The sequence below is a fragment of the Trachymyrmex septentrionalis genome, unplaced genomic scaffold, assembly GCF_001594115.1.
Source record: "Trachymyrmex septentrionalis isolate Tsep2-gDNA-1 unplaced genomic scaffold, Tsep1.0 scaffold83, whole genome shotgun sequence".
NCBI lineage: Eukaryota > Metazoa > Arthropoda > Insecta > Hymenoptera > Formicidae > Trachymyrmex > Trachymyrmex septentrionalis.
The window spans coordinates 608,942-632,783 of record NW_017306018.1 but is presented as its reverse complement, the minus strand read 5'-3'; the positions used below and the strand labels follow the sequence as shown (position 1 = coordinate 632,783).

At 30.4% G+C, this 23,842-nt stretch overlaps 1 protein-coding gene across 2 annotated transcripts in view; it reads left to right on the top strand.

Annotated features, from left to right (window-relative positions):
• LOC108755088 (C-terminal-binding protein) overlaps positions 1-23,842 on the top strand; it is a 54,238-nt gene that overhangs the window by 5,161 nt on the left and 25,235 nt on the right. The gene's annotated exons all lie outside the window — the stretch shown is intronic.

Genomic DNA, 23,842 nt, shown 5'->3' with positions numbered 1-23,842 from the left:
GCGTATACAATAATGTAGCCATTTTAAAGAACGAAATATATATATATATATATATATATATAAAACAATAAAAATTAAAACAAATTATGTAAAAAAGTGACAATTTAATATTAACATATAAAAATGTGCTAATTAACAACTTTTAACAAAAATATTTAATTTAAATATACACAAATTTAATAAAAACTAATTGTTAAGTATTAACAAATTAAAGAAGTTACACAAGAAAATCAAATTATTCTTTCGCACACATGTTTAGATATTTTCTGAGATTTTTATTTGTAAAAAATGATTTGACTGCTGAATAAAATAAATTTATAAATATTAATTTATAATTAATGATGAATTGGGAAGTAAATAATTCTAAAATTAAAAAAAATTAATTTTATGTTAATGTTTTATAATTGTAAAAAAGTAATTATAAAGAATTAATTTTATAATTAAAAAATAATTGTAAAAATTAACATATGATATTGTAGAATCAATAACAAATAATTTCTATGTATCGTAATAGTTTGTGTCATGTGATATGATATGCATCACGTCATGTGTTTTTTTTTCGTGGCATCTTATGCACATATGCATTTACACACGCACAGATCTGTTTTAACGTCGAATTTATTACAATTAATTACAATGAGCAGGGAGTAGGCATTATCATCGCAATTGCGAGTTAACTTTGGAACACGATAGCGCAAGTGTCGTTTTCCCAGTAAATGCCGAAATATTTTGCTTTCCCTTTTTTATCATTTATTTATTTTATTATTATTATGTTTTTTTATCTAACGTGTACGTTTTATATTCTTTTCAAAATCAATATTATATTTTTTTCGCAGTTTGGATATATACTAATTAAATGTATATATTATAAAAAATAGAAATAAGATATTTTCTTAGAAAAATTCTTAGAAAACAATGAATAGAAATGTTCAGAAATTTACATAAAGAATTGATAGTAATACCTATATGCTGTCATATTAACTGGGTAGCGATCACGTAACTTTTTCTTTAGAGTGGAAACATGAAAATTTTTATATATGCATGTATGTACGTGTACACACATTATACAAAATATTTTCACTTTTCACATTCTCTAGTGAAAAAGTTACATGATCGCTATCCTAGTACAAGCGTTTATCAAGATGGACAAGAAATCATTTTGGTTGATTCCTGACTATTATTCCAATAAAATGATGTCCAATGATTCATTAACAGTGAAAACATTGATGAAGTTGCAGTTCGGAAATAATTGACAATTGGTTGAGATAATTTGCATAATGCGTAACAAAGTCGTCTTTAGTTTTGAACTTGCCTGCTGTATAATGTAGTGTGTAACACTACGTGTTGTGAATCGAGTTCCTTTTTTGACGCATGCGTGATGAATGTAGTATCAGTAACGTACCCAATATGAGTGAAAAGGTGAGACATTGGTCACCCATATGCAATCATACATCAAAATTTATTAATTTTATTGTGAGTATCGAGTTAAATTTGTTTTGTAACATCTAATGATTTTATTGTATACAAGACAAAATAATTTATTTTTTACAGAATGACATGTTAATCCTTTGAAAGTGCTGTCATTTAGCTGAATGCCATGAATGCTGAAATTCAACGTTTCTTAGCTCTTTCATTTATAGAATACATCATGCACAAAAATTATTATTAAATGTTATTACTTCGCATGTAACCTAAGATCTTCCGAAGATTCGCGCCAAGATGTTTGCGCCTATAACATCGCCATCTCATGTATACATCGCTGTCCAACTTCTGTTTTAATCACGCATGCGCCAAAAAAGAAGCTCAATTCACAACACTGGTACAACGAGGTCTAATATTAGATTTCCTTAATCTAAAAGCATCACAAAACTTATGAAGATTTAGGGAATGCTTATAGGTCGTTGAGGTATAAATCGTTTTGTCGTGTATAATAGTACATTGAATGTTCCATGCAATAAAATTAAGAAATAATAAAACAATAATTAAACAATGATATATCTTAAGATAAAATCATAACTATTTGATTTTTATTTCATTAAATTTTGCATTTTTTCAAAATTAGTTAGCAAGAGTTTTATTTAAAAATATATGAAAAATTTGATGTAGAAAAATAAATATGCATACATATAGATATGCCAAAATGTTAAAATGCTATATCAAATGTAAATAATAAAAAGTAATTTATAAAGAAAACATTTTAATATAATGTTTTAATTTTTCTGTAATTTTTCTAATGGCATATAATATACATTTTATTTTTATTTAGTTAATGTTTATATTACTTTCTGTCTCTCTCTCTCTCTCTCTCTCTCTCTCTCTCTCTCTCTCTCTCTCTCTCTGTCTCTTGTGAATACAATTCTATATGTATGTTTATATGTATAGTAGATATAATATTTCTTTGAATGATAATTATGTCGCAATAAGATCTCGAAATCTACTTTTGTCTACAAATCAGATAAGATCAGTTGTGAATATAATCGAAGATAAAATCTAATTTTGTTAAGAAGATATTTTTCTTCTTTAAGTGATGGGCGATATGTGTACATTTATCCACTATCCTATATATGCATTGAAAAGGCAAGTCATTCAAATTATAGTGTTAGTTTCTCGACACTCAGGTCCATTGCACGTTATTCATGCACAAGCTAAACTTACTAACTTGCAAATCTCACAGACAATTCAAACATTATTCAACGAGTATTTCGATGTCCCTTCAATAACGATATTCTTCTCTCTTTGTCTCTCTTCCTTTCTTCCCTCTTATTCTTCGAGAGAAAATAGCTAAGACATTCTGCAAAAATCTCACAAATTCAATCCAGCAGCCGAAACTTGTTTGTTTTATATTTTAATATACGCCGTTGTACTTTTTATTTTATTTTATTTTATGTATCTATGACTATTTTCTTTAATTATATATATTATGCGACGACTCTTTTTCGCCATTTATTTTGTTTATTTTGTTCTCACAAATTCATCATGTGATGCACTCTGTGAATGATAGGGAAGACCGGCGTCAGTTGTCGTACGAGATTGATTGTTAAAATGCTTAGGTATAACTCAATCGGTATGTGGCAAAAAAATCGCTTTTTTTTTATTGTAGATTGGTGATATAATAATGATTTATTGTGTAAAATGGTTTGCATCAAAAGCATTGTATATATTTTATGCCATATATTGATTGAATTATATTTAAGCATTTTGACAATCAGTCTCGTACGATAACTGGCCTCGGTCTCCTTTATATCATTCACCGAGTGCATCATATGATAAATTTGTGAAATTTTTGGAGGATATAGTAGAAGAAATAATAATAACAGGAGAACGAGAAAATAATAAAACACTTTAATAATCTTTAGAAGATTTGTTTTATACAAGGAAGTCGAGATTATTTGTATTTGAAATAGCTGAGAGAAAGTTAATAAAGAGAGTCATTCATTTTCTCTCTCTCTCTCTCTCTCTCTCTCTCTCTCTCTCTCTCGACAAAAGGCTCGTTATTTTGTATCTGAATTTTGCTCTGAATTTTGCTCTCCCTATCCTTCATTACTTTTTACCGAGCAATTATGACGCGCGAGATTAAATCGGAAGGATGAACGATATACGAGAGGGAGGGTGAGTTAAGAATGGAAACGTTGCGGCCTACAACTCTTGCGGGACTAAGGAGAGGGGGAGAGAAAAAAATGTTTCGGTCTCGCGAGTGTGAGTACGCACGAGAGTAGTTCTCGGAGTGAAAGAACCAAACCGCGCCATACCGCGGTTATTATCGATCTTGGGGCATCGTTACACTTCGCGTCCGGCCGTGTGCTTACGGGACTTGTACAAGTACGACAGCGACGGTTGCAGTGGCGAACGAGGCACGGATACCACCGCCGCCGACGCCGCCAGCCGCGTTGGTTACATCGATTGTCTCCGTAATATCGAGCAATATGAATCTTCGATGTAATAATGTATATCTAATCGGCCGGTACATCACGCGTCATAAATTTCTCGCTTACTAAATAGACACTTCTCAAGGCAATATACCATTTCTATATTAATATATATCGCGATCATATATTACATTAATTCTATCGCTATATTGTTAGTACAGTTGCATTAATGATCTGATGCATTATCTAATGCATTTGTATTAATAAAAATATTTCATGATACGACTCATCTTTTTCTTATCTCTGTTAAGCTAGCCTTTCCACCAACGATAAATGAATTCTAACATATACTAAAATTAGGTGTTAGTTAGATGCTAATTAGGTGCTCCATGGAACGACTAAAATAATTCGAAAATATATATTGTATATAGAATTATACAATGTATACAGAAATTAGGTGTCAGTCGAACAGTCGGCACTCTCTCTTTTCACAAGAGAGAAGTTGCTTTAAAAAATTAAGTGCTCAAACAAATTTGGTGTTAAAATGTTTGTCTTTTAATATTATTTAAGGATATCTAGTTGCCGAATTAAGTGCTTCTTTTGATCGGCAGAAATTCGTCCTCGAACATAGGTCACGCGGTAAACTTTGACAAAGTAACTTTGATTAGTAGATATCTATCAACTTTTCTTTTAAAATTCAATCGATGCGCAAAAGTAAGTAGGAAAACGTTCTGTATAATTCGTAACAATCATTATAGTGATAGCGTGTACTTAAACGTGTTACTATGTACATACCGTTATTATTATAATATAATAGAGAGAGAGTAGTACAGTTTATTGTATTTATTATCGCATGTATTTATTCTTATTAACTTAATTAATTTTTTAAGACAACTTCTCTCTTGTGAGTTGACTGCATTACTAATGTTGGAGATCGAATTTCTGCTAAGCGGAATGAGCACCTATTTCGATGACTAGGTATTCTTAAATATTAAAAAACAAACGTTTTAACATCAAATTTGTCTGAGTATCTAATTTTTTAAAGCAACTTCTCTCTTATGAGTTGACTGTTCGACTGACGCCAAATTTCTGTATATAATATATATTTTCTAATTATTTTAGTCGTTCTTTGGAGCACTTAATTAGCATCTAATTCTGGTGTATTTGTTTTGTTTGTTTACGCAATAATTATTTACTTTTTTTATTAAGAGGGCTAACTTAATATTAAGCTAGCCCCCTCCCCCTCCCCTCCCCAATAATTTTTTTTCTGCCAAACTCTGTTCGAGCACCTAATTTTGGTATGTGTTAGAATTCATTTATCACTGATAGGGGGGCTATCTTAACAGGAGTCTTTTTCTTTGCATGTACGAAACAACTGTATTACATGATTAACCCTTTTTCGTTATGGTGTACTTTCTTTTGGTATGGTGATTTTCTTTTTCCAATTCTTTTCCATTACTTATAACCTTTTTTTATTAATAAAGATACATATATTTGTTTGTAATATCTTTAATCCGTAATTTTCTTTAATGTCTGAAAAAAAAATTATTTATAATATATTTATTTTTTGTGAAAGTTTTAAGCAATTGAATTGAAATGGATATGCCATACCTAAGTTGTTGTTCCCGCAATGTGGCGTTTAAGAGTTAAGGTAAATTGGGCACATCTCATTAATTGGGCACATAACGATGCAGAATTAAGATTGTTTAATTTGTACAAGAATTTTCGATATGAAGTGATTTAATTCTATAAACAATTAAAATATGAAGTTAAAACATTATTAACATGCTAATAAAAACTGTTTTAATTAATTATTTTAAAAATATGAAAAACTTGTAAACCGTTTGAACTCTATCCGAACAATCAAAATACTTGTCCCAAAACTTTTTTGATTCAATATTTAGATATATGTGTCGTGCAAATAAAATGAAGCAATTTCTAAGAATTTCTGTGGTAATACTTTTTATTTACCTTTAGTTTATTATAAATTATAAATTTTACATTTAACAACATTTAACAAGAATACAACTGTTTATTATTTTTAATTATGAAATTGTTTATACTGTTTTAATTATTATATTAAAACTTCAATTTGTTAATATAACTAACTATATATATTTAATTATAATGTTGGAAAAATAAGATAAATCTTTCTTCTAATATGACTGTGTTAAAGATAGAGAAATTTTAAGTACTTTTTAATTGTTTTGTTAAGTATTTTTTTCTTTTAACAATTTCTTTGTTCGTTTTTTCTTTTCTTTAACAATTTTTTTGCAGATTGCCTTTTAACTTTTTCTTATTGTGCTACTTTTCTTCTTTCTTGTTTTCCTTTATTTGTTTATTCTTTTCTGCTTTTTTTAAGTAATAAGTTTGTTTCACGCTTATCGGAGGTAGCCACACTAGGTTTTTTGTTTCAATATTTTTCTTTTTATGTCAGTTATTTTTTCTAGCCATAGTAAAGTTTTTTTAAATAGCGAAGAAACATTTTTTTTTGAAGTTATTTTCTTTTAGATCTATTAATGAAAATAAATATTTAACAAATATTTTTAATGATATGACGTAAAATAACAATAACCTTTGTCAGATTTAGATTATTGAGATTTCTTATTAATTTGTTATTGTCAGATCAGAGAATTATTATTAACCTATACAAAGTTAGCCTTTCAGAATTAACGTTTTTTAAGAATTGTGCTAGATTTATGCTGTATTGTGCACGAATATTAATATCGTAATGTAAAAAATACGTTGTGAAAAAGTGAAAAAACGATTTTTTTTTGTCAACCTCCCATTTTGTTTTTTCCAATTTTTTAAATTGTGTTAGGTTGTGCTAACATTGTGCTAAAGTATTACTTTTAAATAATGATAACAACAGACGTTATGACAAAGTAATTTTTGACAAATCTGAATGAAACTAACATTTACATTCGAATCAGTTATTCAAATGGCATATAACTGTACATCTCAGTTGCACTGATCCAGCACAACCTTCAGACTCCTTGCAATGATATTAAGAGCATTTTACTCTTGCTCGCGACCCTTCGCGATTATTTACCTATTCAAAGGTTAAGAAACGTATTTGTTTTATTTTTATGTATTACAATATGTACACATATAACTTCTGTATTTTATTTCATGAAAGAACGGAGAAAATCATGTATATAGATGTTTGTATTGAAAAGTATTTATTAGCGATTTTTGCAGACTTATCTATTTCATTGATAGATAGAATGTTGGTTAGTAAGACTGAATTCAAAATTGCCGGAATTCAAAATCATTGAAAGTTTTCTTTGACACGTAAACGAAAATAAACAAATGAATGAGAATAATGGCAGTTGGAAAAATGGAAGTGAAGATAGAGAAAAAAAAGAGAAGATTAGGATTATGTCATAGAGTATAGTATAGTAGTATGGTCGAATAGTTGAGTCAGGTCAGTTTGCTAGCTTACGTAAAAGAGACTAAATATCGTGGCAAAGGAGATAGATGTGGGGACAGGAAATGTTATATGATATAGAAAGAGAAAACAATGGTGGGGATTGGAGGAGAGAGAAAGAGAGATGGTGTCGAGACAAGGCAGCTAGATGGTGAAGAAGTGGGAGCACCTGTTACAACGGTTCGAGCGTTTCTCCCTTCCCCGATATATTTTCTCTCTTTCTCTATGCTGTCTCTCAATCCGATGGGTCACCATTTCAACACAGCTATATTTAAAGTTTTTATACATCGATTATTGATGAATTTCTTATTGAAAATTGAAATAATTTTTTCTGTACAAAACAATAACGTAATTGTGAGAATAGTTTCGTAATGAATATATAATATATACGGGGTGACGAAAAAGTGCCAGACTAATAAAATAAGAAATTGAAAACAAGAAATTTAGGAAAATAATGTTACGTATAAAAGATGTAGGATCTCAAATAAATAAATAAATGCATCAAACAGTGATATCTATTTGACCTTGAGTGCAAATAGGATAAAAGCAAGGAATGCGAAATAAGATTATTAAGATGGAACAAGGGCTTATTTTTTAAATAAAGTACTGCAATTTGACATAATTTTTCTAAATAATATGATTCCTCTAATTCCTCTAATTATGGATATGAAAGTATTATATTAGAGTTGTTCCAAAAAATTAATAATTTACGAGATATTTTATACAAGATAGTTTATTTTAACACATTTTGACATGAAATATAAATCTCGTAAACTATACATTTTTCAATTATTGTACCTGGATATTTTTATGTACAGAATAATAAGATGAATTGTGCAATTTGCATTATTCATTTTTTTTAAAGCAACAATGTGTTTTCTTAACATCAATGGATTCATCTCATTTTTCTGTGCATAAAAATATTCAGATACTTATAATTATCAAGAAATTAATACTTTACAATATATATTATTATATTTTATGTCAAAATTTGTCAGAATAAAGTATAAAGTATCTCTATAAATTATTGAATTTTCAGTTTCTCTACTATCTAATTTTTTTTACAGAATAAGAAAAAGAATTGTATTATATAAAAATTACATAATTTTATCTTAAAAAAGTGGTGGCTTTCTTATCATTTTGGAATCTCCACTTAGAAAAAAAACCGTTACTGAAGTAGGTACGTCTCTCTCGAAACTGTTTCCACTTTCACCTGAAATACATATAATAAGACATTCTGTGCATATATTTGTAGCATTGAAAATTATTGTTAAAGCAACAACAGATTTTCCATAGAGAAAATAGGTTTCATGAGTAAAATACAAAATGTGAATAACATTGCACATTATTAATTTTTAATTTAAAAAAAAGTGAAAAGTTGGCAATTTTTTTTCATTTGCAAGAAAGGAGGTAATCCCCAAGATACCCAATGATCTTAATTATCAGAGAATAAGAGAGGCAAGAGGAGAAGGAGGGATGAGGGCGAGACAGAAGAGGGATAAAGAACGAATGAAAGAGTTGAGGGGGAACGAGCGAGCGAGCGCGATCGGAATTATGGGTAATTGATTATAGCAGCGTTATGTTTGTGTAGCTGAGTAAGGGCCGAGTTATGTTTTTTTTTTGTTTATTACTTACGTTGTGTCTTGCGAATGACACGGAGTGACATAAAACAAAAAGGCATAAAGTATATTATGGCAATGTTTGTTCGGTGGCCCTAAGGAAAGAAACAAAATAAATATTCGACTTCGTTGATGCAAAAAAAAAGATACTTTAATTGGCAAGGACGGCCAGTTTGAAAATAACAATACTGAAGTTCGGCAAAATTAAAACATCATTATGTACAAATTAATTTGTACAAAAGTATAAATTTTAATTAAAAAAAATTTTTATGTGATTTTTTAAATAATTTTTTATAATTAATATATCTATATGTTACAAATATTTCTGATTATAATGCCGAAATATTAAAAAAATAAAAAAATAAGTGTTAATTAAAAAATAAGATTATAAGAATAAAAATTATTAGAAACTATAGGAACATAAAAGTAAATAATAATAAATGAAAATTATTATTTTTATATTAGTATTTTTGGAAGTGAATTAAATTTGTAATAGAAACATAATAAATGTTGTTGATTAAGAAGATTGATTATATATTATCAGAATTGAACAGGTATATAGCAGCTCGAAAGTTCCGACAAAGTTTGCTATTTCCCGCGCATATCGTGTCATGCAGAAATAATTCCTGTGTAATATACATCGTTTTACTAATTTAAATAGTCGAGTTCTTTCTTGTTCTTTTGAATTATGCGCTTATTATATTAAGCTTACTATATTAAAATTATAACATTACACAATGCTAATTATACGTTTTATTATTTTTGCAAAGTTTTATTATTTTTGTTCTTATATATTTTGTTTTTCAAACAATTAATACTTTCCAACACCATAATTGCGTTTCTCTCTCTTTTTCTCTCTGTCTCTCTCGCTCAATTGGAGTTACAACAAATCTTATTATAAAAATTGTATGATTGTGCAAATTATAAAGTTTAAATTGGCAATTTTTGCAAATTTATATTTAAATATTATCAAACGGTTAGTTATTATTATGTTTCTTAATATTTATTTAATGTTGCACTAATACAATACGTTGCACGCTAAACTAATATTTTTAACTAGAATTTTTCTAACGAACATTTACGAACGTATGTAACGATCAGTTATTACATTTATTTTGAAAAAATAAAACATAAAAAGTTTGCTGTTCTACAATATTTATAGGCTAAAACTTTAATAATCTATAATGATACCATCGCAGTATCTCCATCGGTAATCTTTATACATCTCATGAAGATAATACAGTAAAATCATATTATGATTTTAATGTACTGCATCTTATAATCCTCTGTTTCGAAAGCGAGGCGATATAGAGATCGATGATCAATGATGACCGAATAATTCGCAAAGAGAGTCGGATATAATGACGCAAATTACAAAATATTACATTTTATGGATCCCATCGGTAACCTTCGTCTCATGATCATCAGTTGTTTAGTATAAGTACAGTTAATTAGAAGAGTTACGAGTGCGAACAAAAATTTTTGAAAGTTTCTGTCGAAACTAATCGCCTTTAGTGATCATTCCTAACAAATATTTACATTGTATATTTAAAAAAATGTTTTATTCGATACATTTTCTTGTTGATTTCACTGGTCATGTGGAATCTATTAGGGATCGAGAATTATAGTAAAAGTATTACAAGAAAAGTTCTCATTTGTTCAAGAGATCTTCACATAGTATATATAATATAGACATTCAAGAAATAAAGAATTTTATAAGTTTTTCTACTAATCTCTCATCTCAATCATATCTTATAAACTCTTAAATATATTTCTATTAACACCAACATAACAATTTTATTTTCGTTACTTCTCTATAAAGATTTTTCTATCAAAAATGTCTATCTGATCATTCAAAGTATCTTTCAATTCAACAATGAAATCGCATTGAAATTTATACTTCTTTGTAATATATCTTGTAATTTCTTTCGTCATAAAACAAGAAGAAACATCATAAGAAAGCTTCATTCACGATGAAGCCATGAATCGTCCAAATCAAAGTTTTACGTTATATAGCATCGTACTAAGAGAAAATATTCAAGAATCTTAGTGTGTATGAAGCGTAGATCTTTCGGATCAGTTTAGAGACGTTAGCATGATTCGCCTCTTTTTCCATAATCATCATCGTTGTTGCTACCGTCGTCGTTGTCACTGTGGCGATGCAGTTGGTTCGAAGGTGAAGTACACTGAGGATAATGGGAGTAGTACATCGCCATTGTAAACAGACTCGAAGAGGCAAGCAAGCGGTGCGGTAGCGAGCGACTATCTGGGATTTAGTTCGGCGAAAAGGGAAGGGAGAATGTAATGCTCGGTGAAGTCGTGGCGGGACGAGGGTAGAGACGCTGACGAGAGCGAGATGAGGCGAGTTGTGATGGTGATGGCACGGAGGAGGGACGTGTCGCGTTGAACGGTGGAAGGGGGAAGTTGCCGAGACATCGATCGGGTCTCGCGGCCATTGCTTGTGCTACACTCTTCCTCCCCTCTCCTTTACCTTATTCTCTCATTCCGTCTCTCTCTCTCTCTCTCTCGCTTCGCTCTTTTGACGGCGCTGCTACTCTACTAGGAGTCAAGATGCCGTATCTCTCGGCGCACTGTGAGACCAGGAGGAAACTCTTCGTGAAACTACTCAGGCCAGCCACTCGCGCGCTTTACGCACTTGTATTAACCCGTCGTGACTATGTATGCGCGCGCGCGCGTGTCTCATGGATGTATCATGTATATAGGGTGTCTGAAAATTATCAAATATTGAAAAAGAAGAAAATAAAGAATAGATTTAAAGAAGGCGTTTATACACAAACTACGTAGGGAAGAAATGAATTTTACGTCGCTAAACATCTATTTATATTAATCTGTCTCAACTCTAAAATTCCAGACAAGTCATCTCTTCAATGAGTTTAAAAATGCGCCCGATACAAATATTTGTTTTCCACGAAGAACAGTATCACTAAAGTCTGCGACACACGATGTTTTTTCCTATAGGATAGCTTGCATATATTGTGCTGGCGATCTTAGCTGCTATGCTGGAAATTGTGCAGTCTGCTGGCTACGCTGTTGGCTGATCTGTTGAATTTCCGTGATAAGTCAGACGTTATTTTTGTTGTATTGTTTCGTGCTGGTTCATTATATGAAAACCAATCGAGATGCAATCTTAGGTTATGTGATTGAAGTATTCTCTTCGCAATAATTAAAAACAATGCAATTGTATTTTTATAATGTACCATGGATCTATTTTCTGTGTTTACTTATTCGAACTTTTAAGTGCCTTTTGTTAAACAAATTCGAGCTGCTTAGTATGGAAACTCGCATTGTTTGAAGTCAAACTAGCAACATGGTCAACAGTGCTACCAGTATGGCACCGTTGCCATACGATAGTAGCAATACTGCAAGAAAAAGCACCGCAGACTTAAGAGAAGTAAAGAGCTTCTAGAAAATATTTTTTTAATATGAATATTTGGATATATTCTGAAAATCATTAAAAAGATTGTCTTAATCATTTTCTCTCAATGTTTTTCGATATAACGAAAATCTGTTTTCAAATTAGTTGAAACTGTAGCGAACATTCCCTGTACTATCCCTTTATACATATTATATCTTTGTCTTATATTTAAATATAAGTTTAATACTAAAGAATTATCTAATTGAAAAAATCTGATATAATTATCTTAATTTTTGTACAAAATTGAAATTACTATGATACGTATCTCTTATTTATTTTCATCTTTGTTTCTAATTATGGCAATTCACATTCAAAGAATTATTTTATCAAAATGTTGATAACAAAAATCTCATAATGTTGCGCCTTTTATTTTATTTTATATAATTATTTATTTATCAGAAATATTATTCTGCCTCATTCATCTATAATTAGAGATTTGGGTCCAAGCAAAAATATTAATCAAATCTTTATGATTGAATTCATAGTGGAATTAGATAAGATGACTCATTCCCATGGATGCGCAAGTAGTAGGGGGATCTGTCACTGTTCAATCAAGTTTTGAGTTCATTTGCAGAAATTCACATCATTCACATTGCAAATGAGCTCAATTTCTGATTGGTCGAGCTCTCAGATCACTAGACCTCTACCATTATACGGAATAGGTCATCTTATCTAATTTCACCACGGTTGAATCTATCAGCTGTTCTAGCTAAAATATCGAGTTAGAGTTCTCAAACTTATTAAAAAAAAAAGCTGTGCAGTGTTTAGCATCATCTGAAAGTCTGATCCCAAGAAATAGAAACTGTTTCGCCACATTTAACAAAAATACAAAAATTTATCTATATCGAGTCCAATCATAATTAAAGTATTCTATTCATTCACCAAAAGGTAATCTACTACATGTGTCTCGTTGATGCAATCAAAATTTTTTTCTTGGTATAATATCAAATAACCCTAAAGAAGTTAATAACTCGTTAAGAAATTCTTGCATTGGCTTGAAACCCATAATCAGTGAGTCAGTCGATTAGCTTAAGAGCTTACTACTGAGTGGTGAGTACTATTGCATGTATCTACATCGATCCGTGAGCTCGTTTACTTGCTTGCGAGAATAGGCAGCAAAGGAAGACATAGGAAAAACAGTTTGCGTCTTGTCACGTGCGTCGCATGTGTTGATGCGTGCAAAAGAGAAATGCAGCTTCAAGGCCGACAAATTGCATTTGCAGAATTTAACAAATCTACAATGGTTTGTATTAAAGCTGTTGCTTTGTTATAATTCGCTTACACTATGATTCTTCGTCAGATAGTAATCTTTTGATAGGTATAATCTCAATTCTCTTTAGAATTATTACTCTTATCGAGTATTAGACTTAACGTATTATTCTTTAATGCCTAATCCGTCTCTCAGATCATTTATCGTCTCTTATCATTTTTTTACAGAAAAAATGAAGCGATTTTTGAACAATTTTAATAGCGTTGACGCCGTTAATATAATTAATATATAATATATAATTTTAAATATACTTAATAGGATATTGTTTTGTTCATTTTTAAGATTGTATGTTGGAAGCCGTAGCTTATGACGATTGAGATATATCTTAACTTCTTCTTTCTCTTACGTGATATACCGGAAGTCATATGGAAGAAGAAAGTAATCCCAAAACACACTCCTTTAGACAATCCGGAATGTTGAAGAGAAACCGCTTGTCGTTTATGAGAGAAAAGGAGAGATGAGGCGAGAGTAAAGCAGGAACAACGAGAAGGAGGAGGAGAAAGGAGCGTTAGAGAGAAGTAGCGAAGTTTCGCTTTAGGAGTGGAGAACTTAACTCAGTTAACTTTGCTGCCGAACCAAACTTTCCGCCAACTTTAAGTAGTCGCCTCTCCTTCCTTCTCTACCATTCTTCTCTTAGCTGTTCGTTCGGAGACGGAAGGTATGGTGAACGGAGAGCAACAACCCTTCCACAATCTCTCCCTTTCGTGAGAACGAGAATGGCCAAACTACCGCCACTGATACTCATCGTCATAATTGGACTTTCTTATCCCTTGCTTGTTATTCTTTCTCTTTTCTTTTCTTTCTCTTTTCTTTCTTCTTCGCACCAAAATTTTCTTGACATATGAAAAATCGTATTCGAAACAAATATGATAGTAAGATTGTATTGGATGCTCTTGATATATACTTCATGATGAATTTAGAATTGACGATTTGGAACTGACATTATTTTTCTTTTTGTGTTATTAAGTTTCGTGTTATTTCGTTTTATTTTTAGTTTTGTATTTTATATCTTTATTCTAGATAGTATTCTTTATTTATAGAGAAATGAAAAAAGATTTCTCTCTCTTTCTTCTTTCTTCTTTATCTCTCTTTTCCTCTTTCCCTCCTCTCTTTTTTTCTTTCCCTCTTCATTCTATTTCTTAAAACAGTTTGAAAAAAATATTTTCAATTAATTTGTTTGAATTCGTGATATATTATAGTTCTTGCATCCCGATAAAAAAATCTCAGTAGTAAAACACTTCTGACTAGTTCCTAAGTAAAAAGTATTTCAAAGTCCCTTGTAAGATTCATTCATATGATTTGTCTACTTGAGAGCGAAGTCATTTAAATATACAAATCACTAACAAAAACCCAATTACTTCTCTCTCTCTCTCTCTCTCTCTCTCTCTCTCTCTCTCTCTCTCTCTCTCTGTGAAAACGGCAAGTTTTGAAATAAACTTTATAGTGGCTAGTGATTGTAGAGGATAGGGAGAATTCGACAGGACGGAGCTTTCCCTCCTTTCCCTACGAGTTCTTTGCCAAGTAAAGTTGCTCTCAGGTTAGACAATAATTGGATAACTTCGCCCTCATAGTGCCTCATGCCGTTCGTAACTCCACTCGTTCTCCTCTATTCCCACCTCCACTTCTGTGCGTCTCATCTCTTCCTTACCCTAAACACTAATCTATCCCTCTTTGTCTTAAATTGAAAGGAATAAAAATGACGAAAATAAGAGCAATCCCTAGTCTTGATATATGTTGTTATGAATGACTATCAAGAGATTTTAGTTGTTACTTGTAATCCATTAAAAAGTTATAATTATAAAAATATTGTGAAAATTACCACCATAATATATATATAGGGAATTATAATGAAAAAAGTAGTTAATATATGTGTAAAACGAAAATTTTAATTAATATTTAAACGATCTAATGAATAGAACTCATAACATCGAAAAAATTATTAATCTGTTCATTGTAATTATGAACTTTTTTTAAGCAGAAATTCTGCGAGATAATGTACAAAATGATAATCTCGTATGCTATAGCAAAGAATATGTGATCACATATCTCCACAATCTATTGTATGAGTACTATTTAGAATCAACAAAATTTGTTCCATGATTTATTGTTAAATGTGTATAATTTTTATTCTGCAAATTATCATATGTGCGTCATTTATCAGTATGAGTAATAAAACCAGTTGCGACATATTTTCGAATAATTGGCAAAAGAGCTTTAATGGATCGGTTTGATATAGATAAAATAAACATTTTCTGAATACCGCGTTTAATTCCACCGAAAATTCATTGTCCTCTAATTGTCCAGTATTGTATTTTCTTTTACCTACTTCATCTAGTATTTTATCCGCTCCACCAATTTGTTTTTGGATTTAAAACTTATTGTTGAAGTAACTAAAAATAATTCAGCACATTACTTAATAGTAAACATAAATAAATAATAAGCAGTATTTTACTTACTTCTTGACAAAAATATGTCCAAATTGACAACAGTATGATCATTAAGATCTAATTCCTTTATTAGAAATATATGTCATAGTGGCATCATTAAGAAACGATAACTGATAAATCGACAAATTCGACAGGAAGACTTCAATGTGCGCGTTTGAACCATATTCTATGGAATGCACTAATGTTAAAATTACTGACTGTTATTGACATATACTGATTAAAATTGTTTAAAGTGTGTACTACCCACGGCGATCACAATATTACTAAACAGAATATACTTAAGAGAAAAATATGTGCCAAGGAATGTACTTTACTCTTGTTTATTTTGATTTCTTTGATCATATTTGATATTCTTGATCTGTTGCATATATACACCATCAGTATACTTTCATACAGATCCTTAGAGGATCTTTGTGCTATATTCATCACGCGTGCTGTAGATCGTTATCCTATTAATCGTAAAATGAGATATTTATTTGAACAATTGTATAATAATCCTTGGTTTACTGTTCAAGATGTTATTAGAGATGCTAAATTATAGTCAAAATTTACACAAAAAGTGTTTTGAGACCGCAATTTAACCGATCATAACGGATGATATTAATTACTTTCGTATATTTAAATGCTATATCAGAAAAATTTTGTATGATATTTTATCTTTTACATTAATAGAAGTATACACAATTCGGAAACGCGAAATTTAAGAAATTTAAGAAATTTAACAAATTTGCTTATTTAAAGATAATTTTTTAAATTTTAATTAACAAATTAATTAAATGATATATTATGAAATATTTGTAACATATTTGTCAAAATTAATAGGATTTTAGGCGATAACGATATAATCATATTTTAATTTACTTTAAATTAGTGTTCGTTTTAAAGAAAAATGTTAGATTTAAACTTCAATTTATGTAAAAAGAATGAAAAAGATATAAATGATACACAATAAAATATTCTCTGCTTTAAAAACACAAATTCTTTTTTCTAAACATACAAATATTATATAAGAAAATAATTTGTATTTTTAAGATAGAGAATTTGTTTCATCGGAGTAGAGTCGTGTCCAAAAGTTATGTTTTATTGATGAATATTTTTTTATTAATAACTTTTTAATGGATAACGAGTGACGACTGAAACTTCCTGAAGGTTACTCATAGTTATGACTTTAACAACATACGCAACGTATGTCAGGGTCAAAGTCGTTGGGATTGCTCCCCTTTTCTTCAAATTTACCAAATTTATAAATTTCAACATATTATACTCTTATAAATTTTTTTTATAATTTAACACATTTTAATCTTCTCTATATAATAAAAAAAAATATTTGTTTATATATACATGTATATGTATACGATATACTTATATATAATAGATTTTTATTTGTATAATAACTTTTTATCGTTATATATATATATTTGAAGATGGCATCTAAATAAAAGAAAAAAAGTTAAAAGAGTAAAAAAATATATGTAAAAGAAAACGTATTATATATATATATATATATATAAAGAATTTGTTAAACATTTTATAAGATTTATATATTCTAATTTTATCAACGTACCGGTTCTTACAGTACGATTAATTTACTTATCAGCTTGTATGTAAATACATTCTTCTCTTCCTGAAGTATATTTCTTTGATATAATTTCACCGCTGTTAAGCGAGGTGTATAACGCATGATATACGCTACGAGCTGTCGAACAAGGGCTTAATCTCGCCCACTCAATTCTGCCTCGCTCCTCTTGTTTTCGATGATACGAGCTTACATTGTCGCTGAGTTGGCACAACATGTGCCCAAGTCAAAGTGCTTGACTCGACAGAGTACATAGCATTAGTGTCGCGTCCTCGCCGCTCGTTTTCGCTGAAGTCAGCAACAATCTCGTTTTTCATAGTTTTTCTTATGCAGATTATATTTCCGATTTTGTGCGTCACTTTATGTGACACGCGTATATAGATATATGTAAGCTAGTCTAAAAGTCGATGATTGTATCCTAGAGTATCGCATAGAATACAAAAAATAGAATAAAAAAAATTAAAAATAAGAAAAATAAAAGAAAAACATGTTATATTAATTAACATAGAAATAAGGATGATGGATAATAGAAAAATTAAAAAGTAAAGAGAAAAAAGAGATAAAAAACGAAATAGAAAAACGCCAATAAAAAAGATTAAAAATGTTTTTAATGCAAGTTTAAAAGATTGTGTACTTTATTAAGACTATATATAATAAAAAGAAAAAAAATATATTTCTTATTTATTTTATTATTTTTCTTGCTTTCTATACTCTCATATAGAGCTTCTATACTCTTTAATTTAATTGAATTATCTTTGCTTTTACTTATTTTTATTTTTTATTTTTTAAATGTAAATTGTGTGTGTAACAAATTCGATATAAAAATATATTTGCTTCAAAATAAAAATTTTTTAATATTTTATGTATTAAATAATTTTATTGGGTATTGCTATATGCATTTGCAACACTGTTATATCAATATTATTTCGTTCATTCAACATGACATTCGATACAATTACTTATTTAATAATGGCATCGCGTTTAATGTTTGATCCTTGCCACGAGGTAAGCTAATTTATTCAACGGTTGCATGTGCCGAGTATTGTACGTCTTTATGCAAATGTTCCAAGAAATTATTTTAGCTTTCTTTACTTGTACAGATTCTGTAATAACTTAAAATTAATTTATTACATATAAAATTATATATAATTATTGTACATTCAAAATTATATATAAAATTATTGTCCATAATGAGAATAGCAAATCGATAGTATTGTTATCATACATCATTATGTTAATAGAAATATAAATAAATTTACATATTAATTAATTCTAATTGATTATAGTTTTGCGGTATCCTTTAGTTTATGATTAACAGTATTTGCAAATATTATAGATATAAGTAAACAGTAGTAGTAGTAATAGTAGTAGTGGAGGGGTTGAGAATCATATCAGTCCTTATATGTCTAAACCTAGTCAAAGAATCTAGATCTAAAGAATTCCTCTGATTCCGGCTCTAAGTACATGTATTATTTAAACAAACAATAAAATTATACTAATCACAACTAGAACCTCTAGATTGCAGACATTGCTATATGAATACTACGAGTGGGGGAGAGTGGAGCGAATGACCTAGGAAATAGTGAGCTGCAGTGCGGCGGAAAAAGAAATTTCTTTTGCTGCTCGTTATTTTTGAAATCTCGATTTACCGCGTTACGATTCGGCACGACTACTCACAACAGGACCGATGTCTAGGAATTTTCCACTGTTAAAGCACTGTGAATGGGTATCCAATTGATATCCACTCGCTATTTTCCACGCTATTCTCTCCAGTCCTCTCCCACTCGCCACTACTCGCAATATTGATGTAGCAACGTCTGCAATCTACAAACTCTGGTCATAACATTGTTCTTCGAGACAGCCATATTAGATACCTGACATCATGAGTTAATTTCCTAATCCTATCTTTCTTATTTTTTCTGTATTCTTTTTATGTTGTATCAATTTGTGCTACATATATACGCGCTTTTATACAATATATCTAATTACACTATTAATGTAATTTAAAATTTGGAAATTTTTTAAATTAAATTTTAAATTACACAAGTTTCAGTCTTAATATCTTTCTGCTTGCAGACAGCTACTTCCAAGTCAAACATATCGCATCTACATATTTATACATAATCTTTGGTCGGTATTCATAGTTGATTCTTATATACTGTCTTAAGTAATGTCTTAAGACGCTAATGCGGCCCTCTAATTGATTTGTGATACCTCAGACTGAACTTAAGGCGGTCTTGAATATAAGAACTGACTATGAATATCAGCCTTTGTCTTTGTCTTTACTTTCCCCTGTGTGGCTTTCCAACCCATTTAGAGAGTTATACTGGAGCAACACTGCCCTTTGAGAGAAGAACAAGTTAGTGCTTTAATTCACAGATGGAGCGATGTTCTCCTTAAAAATATGCGGAAAAATCGCATATGCAGAGCACAAGTGGAATCGAACTCAGATCTATGGATTACGGAGTCGACCACTCAGAGCGTGGAACTACACGTCTTAACATTGTGTTGTAATTTTGATTCCAAATATATATAAATTTATTATAAATAATATGTAGCACATAATTGATTGTTTAGTATAATTAGTAAAAAAATTTAGTAATATCAGAAATATATAAGATTTTTATATTTAAAATAATAATGCAAAAATTATACAAAATTAAGAGAAAAGTAACTGAAAAGTAATGACTTGTTACCTTTGAAATAATTATAACGTGTTATTTTTTAGACTCGACTTATAACGATAATTAATTATTTTTTGAAAAAGAAAAAAAAACAATCGTAAATAATTTTACAAAGTAATCTTTTCAATCTTGCAAATTAAATATATAAAAATAGAAGTTAAAATAATAAAATATTTTGATGTTTTGCAAAAATATAATATAATGCATATGTTAATTGTTAATTCGAAAAAAAATTGAAAAAAAAAATAATTGCACAAATATATAATTTTTATTACATTGCGCATTGTATTATATGTAAAGTATGTTTGTTAAATCATTTTTTTCCTCAGTAAGAGAGATTGATGTTCAGATTAGAGACATCTAAGCAAATTAAAAAATTATACATACAAAATAGCAGCGATTATAGAATACGTTAGAGTGATACATAATTCATGATATGCCACAGCGTATAAATCTAGCGTATCGTTCCCTTACTTCAGAAGTGACATAACTTAAAAAATTAAGTTTTAGAAAAAGGGAAAACATTTTTAATTTGACAAAAAATTATTGACTCAAATTGAATTAAATTGTATTAATACTGCAAAATTTATAACTTATTAATTTTTAACTTATTAATATGTAAGTAAGTCCTGTATTAATGGTCATGCCTTCACGTGGCGTAGGATAGATAACGCGAAATTTACCGTTCAAAATTTTAGACAATAAAAAAGATATTTATATTATTATAAAAAGATATGTATATTTTTTGGTTTCCCAGTATTTGCCTGCTAAATTACATTGTATTAATATTTGCATTAAATATTTGCAATAATTGCAGTAATTTTTAACTTATTATTTTATTATTTCATTTTTCTTATTTAATTTATTGTAAGTACAATACTTTACCAGACATTTTTTTGAGTTCCAATATACACTGTGAATGTCACTGAAAATCTATAATATAATTGGAGCGCAATCTTTGTTTGCCATATTGGTTCCACCATTTTTATCGGTGTAAGTTGCAAGTTTTGTGGTGTTAATACAATCAAAAAAATTACATTTTGTTAACAAGCAAGAATTGACATGGCCAATGATCAGTAAAACATTGTTTCATCAGGACTTGATTTTTTTTGCTTATATTGCAAAGGTGTAGGGCTTATAAAACGATTAACTCAAAAATTTTTTAACTTAATTCAATGAATAATTTACTCAAAAAACGCATATAATAACGTACTTTATTAAGATATGCACAATTAAATAAACAAAGTAAGAGTACGGACTTACCGTCTCATTTTCTGTCAAAATTACTATCGAAATAATGTAATTTCACTTTTTCTCATTTTTACTACTCACTGTTACTTAACTACATTTTCGAATTATATAATTTATGGTTATATTTGAAAAAACTATCTCTAGCCTAGAAATTTCGCTGCGATAGCGGCTCCATTTATCGGAAAAGTGCTAAACAAAAATGTGCACAATTATCCTATTTTCCCGTATTACATAATACAATATTATAATAGTAATTATTTATTATTATAATAATGTGGCAGTATGTTATAGAAATATATAATAAAAGTATAATAGTATTTATTATATATGTTCAATTGTAAAAACATTATGAAAATGTAATTTTTATGAATCGGTTTTCAATCGCCAGCATTGCTTTGAAAAGTTACTTCGTTATTTCTATATATATATTGCAATTCTCTCAATGTTTTAACCGTATTTGGATATTTCTTTGTATTCTCCTCCCAAACAGTCCCCCAAAAATTCTTCTAAACTTTTTGCTAAATTCTCTAAAACTTCATATTTTCCAAGTATCATCCAGGTATCGTTTTATCCTCGTTACTCACTGAATATCAAACAAAGATAACATAATACTTAGGGAGTAGGTACTCGGGTAAGAATCTAAACGCGTTTCAAAAAATCCCTCGGTTTAAAAAACTTAAATTTTTTTTTCTTAGAAAATAATTCCCCCATTCAGCAACAGTACTAATCGCTACTTTGTTTAATGACACTCGCGTTGATGACATAATTGGTACACAATAACTACGGTATTTAAAAAGTCTACGATAAACTTCTTTACTGTTTGCGCGTTTGCACTTGATTATCTTTTTTACATATATTTCAATATTTGATATTAAGAACAAAAATGAAAGGAAGAAATTATTACAGAAAGTATGGAATTATTGTGAGCGCAACACAATGATGATTCGTTTTCAATCGTCGCTGTCATCGTTGCTGTTGCTACTACAGTACTACTACTATTACTATTACTACTTTACTGTTGCTGCTACTGCCACCGCTGCCACTACCACTACCACTACCACCACCACCACCACCACCACACCACCACTACCACCACCACCACCACCACCGCCACCACCGCCGCCGCCGCCGCCGTCGTGGTCATCGTCGTCGTCGTTGTCGTCGTCGTCGTCGCTGCCGCCACCGCCGCTGCTGCCGAAAACGGGTTGGAAACAGATCTACTTCGTGCGCGCGCTTGATCTCTCACTCGTTCGCACTCACTCACTCACTCGAAGAAGGCGCCCTCGCTATTAACACTATCAAAAACATCAGCTCCAGCCTCGAGCGAACGAACGAGCGAGCGAGCGAGCGCAAGCGAGCGCCGCTGTGGCGTGCCGCATTTGTGAGACTCTTCCTCCTCTTCTCTAAGTTGGTGCTTGCGGATTCGGTGTGTCGGTTTTCTCATTTCAATCTCGTTTTCGCGGGTCTGTCCTTGCAACGTTACTCTTACGTTTGCATCCTGCTATCGTTGCGCTTCTGCCTGAAATCGCAATCAAGGAGAGGTCGGACTGTCGGAGTCCGGGTTTCGTGTCGACTAGCCAGTGGACGCGCTATTAGCACTGCGCAGGTTAAGCCGGCGCATTTCAAGGTAACCTAAAAAGTCGCAAAGCGGCGGCAGCGGCAACGGTGGTGACCGACTCAATCACGCCGCTCCAGCAAGCGACGCTTTCTTTGTATCTTTGTGTCTTTTGAGACGTGTTCGAATGTGTTCGCCTATAGATCGCATTTGCGTTCGATTAAATAGTCGTAAAGCGTCGATGAGATCACTGATATACCAAGTAACGTTTCACCTCGTTTCGACGGACGCTATGGCCGAATCCAATATATTTCCACGCGAGTAACACCGTCGATGTCAGTCTGAGGAATAGCATCCATTTCTACTTTATCTATAGTTTTCTTATGAAAAAATTGATATGAGTGTGATGGAACAATATAGTTTGTTACAAATTAATACATGCAAATGAGTTATGTACTTGCGTGTGAAGTATTTATCTGTGTGTATAAGATACACAAATAACATTTGCAATAAAATACAACAAATCTAGTAAATTATAGAGGTGCATTATGCATCATGATTTTGCGATATATCGAGGGAGGTGTAATACAGGTATAGTTGATATTTTTTATTGAGTATCACATTATGTTTCGCAAAAAGACAGCTATTATTGATTAAAGTAAATAATTATTATTTGTATAAAAGGTGATTACTAATGCAATATAATTT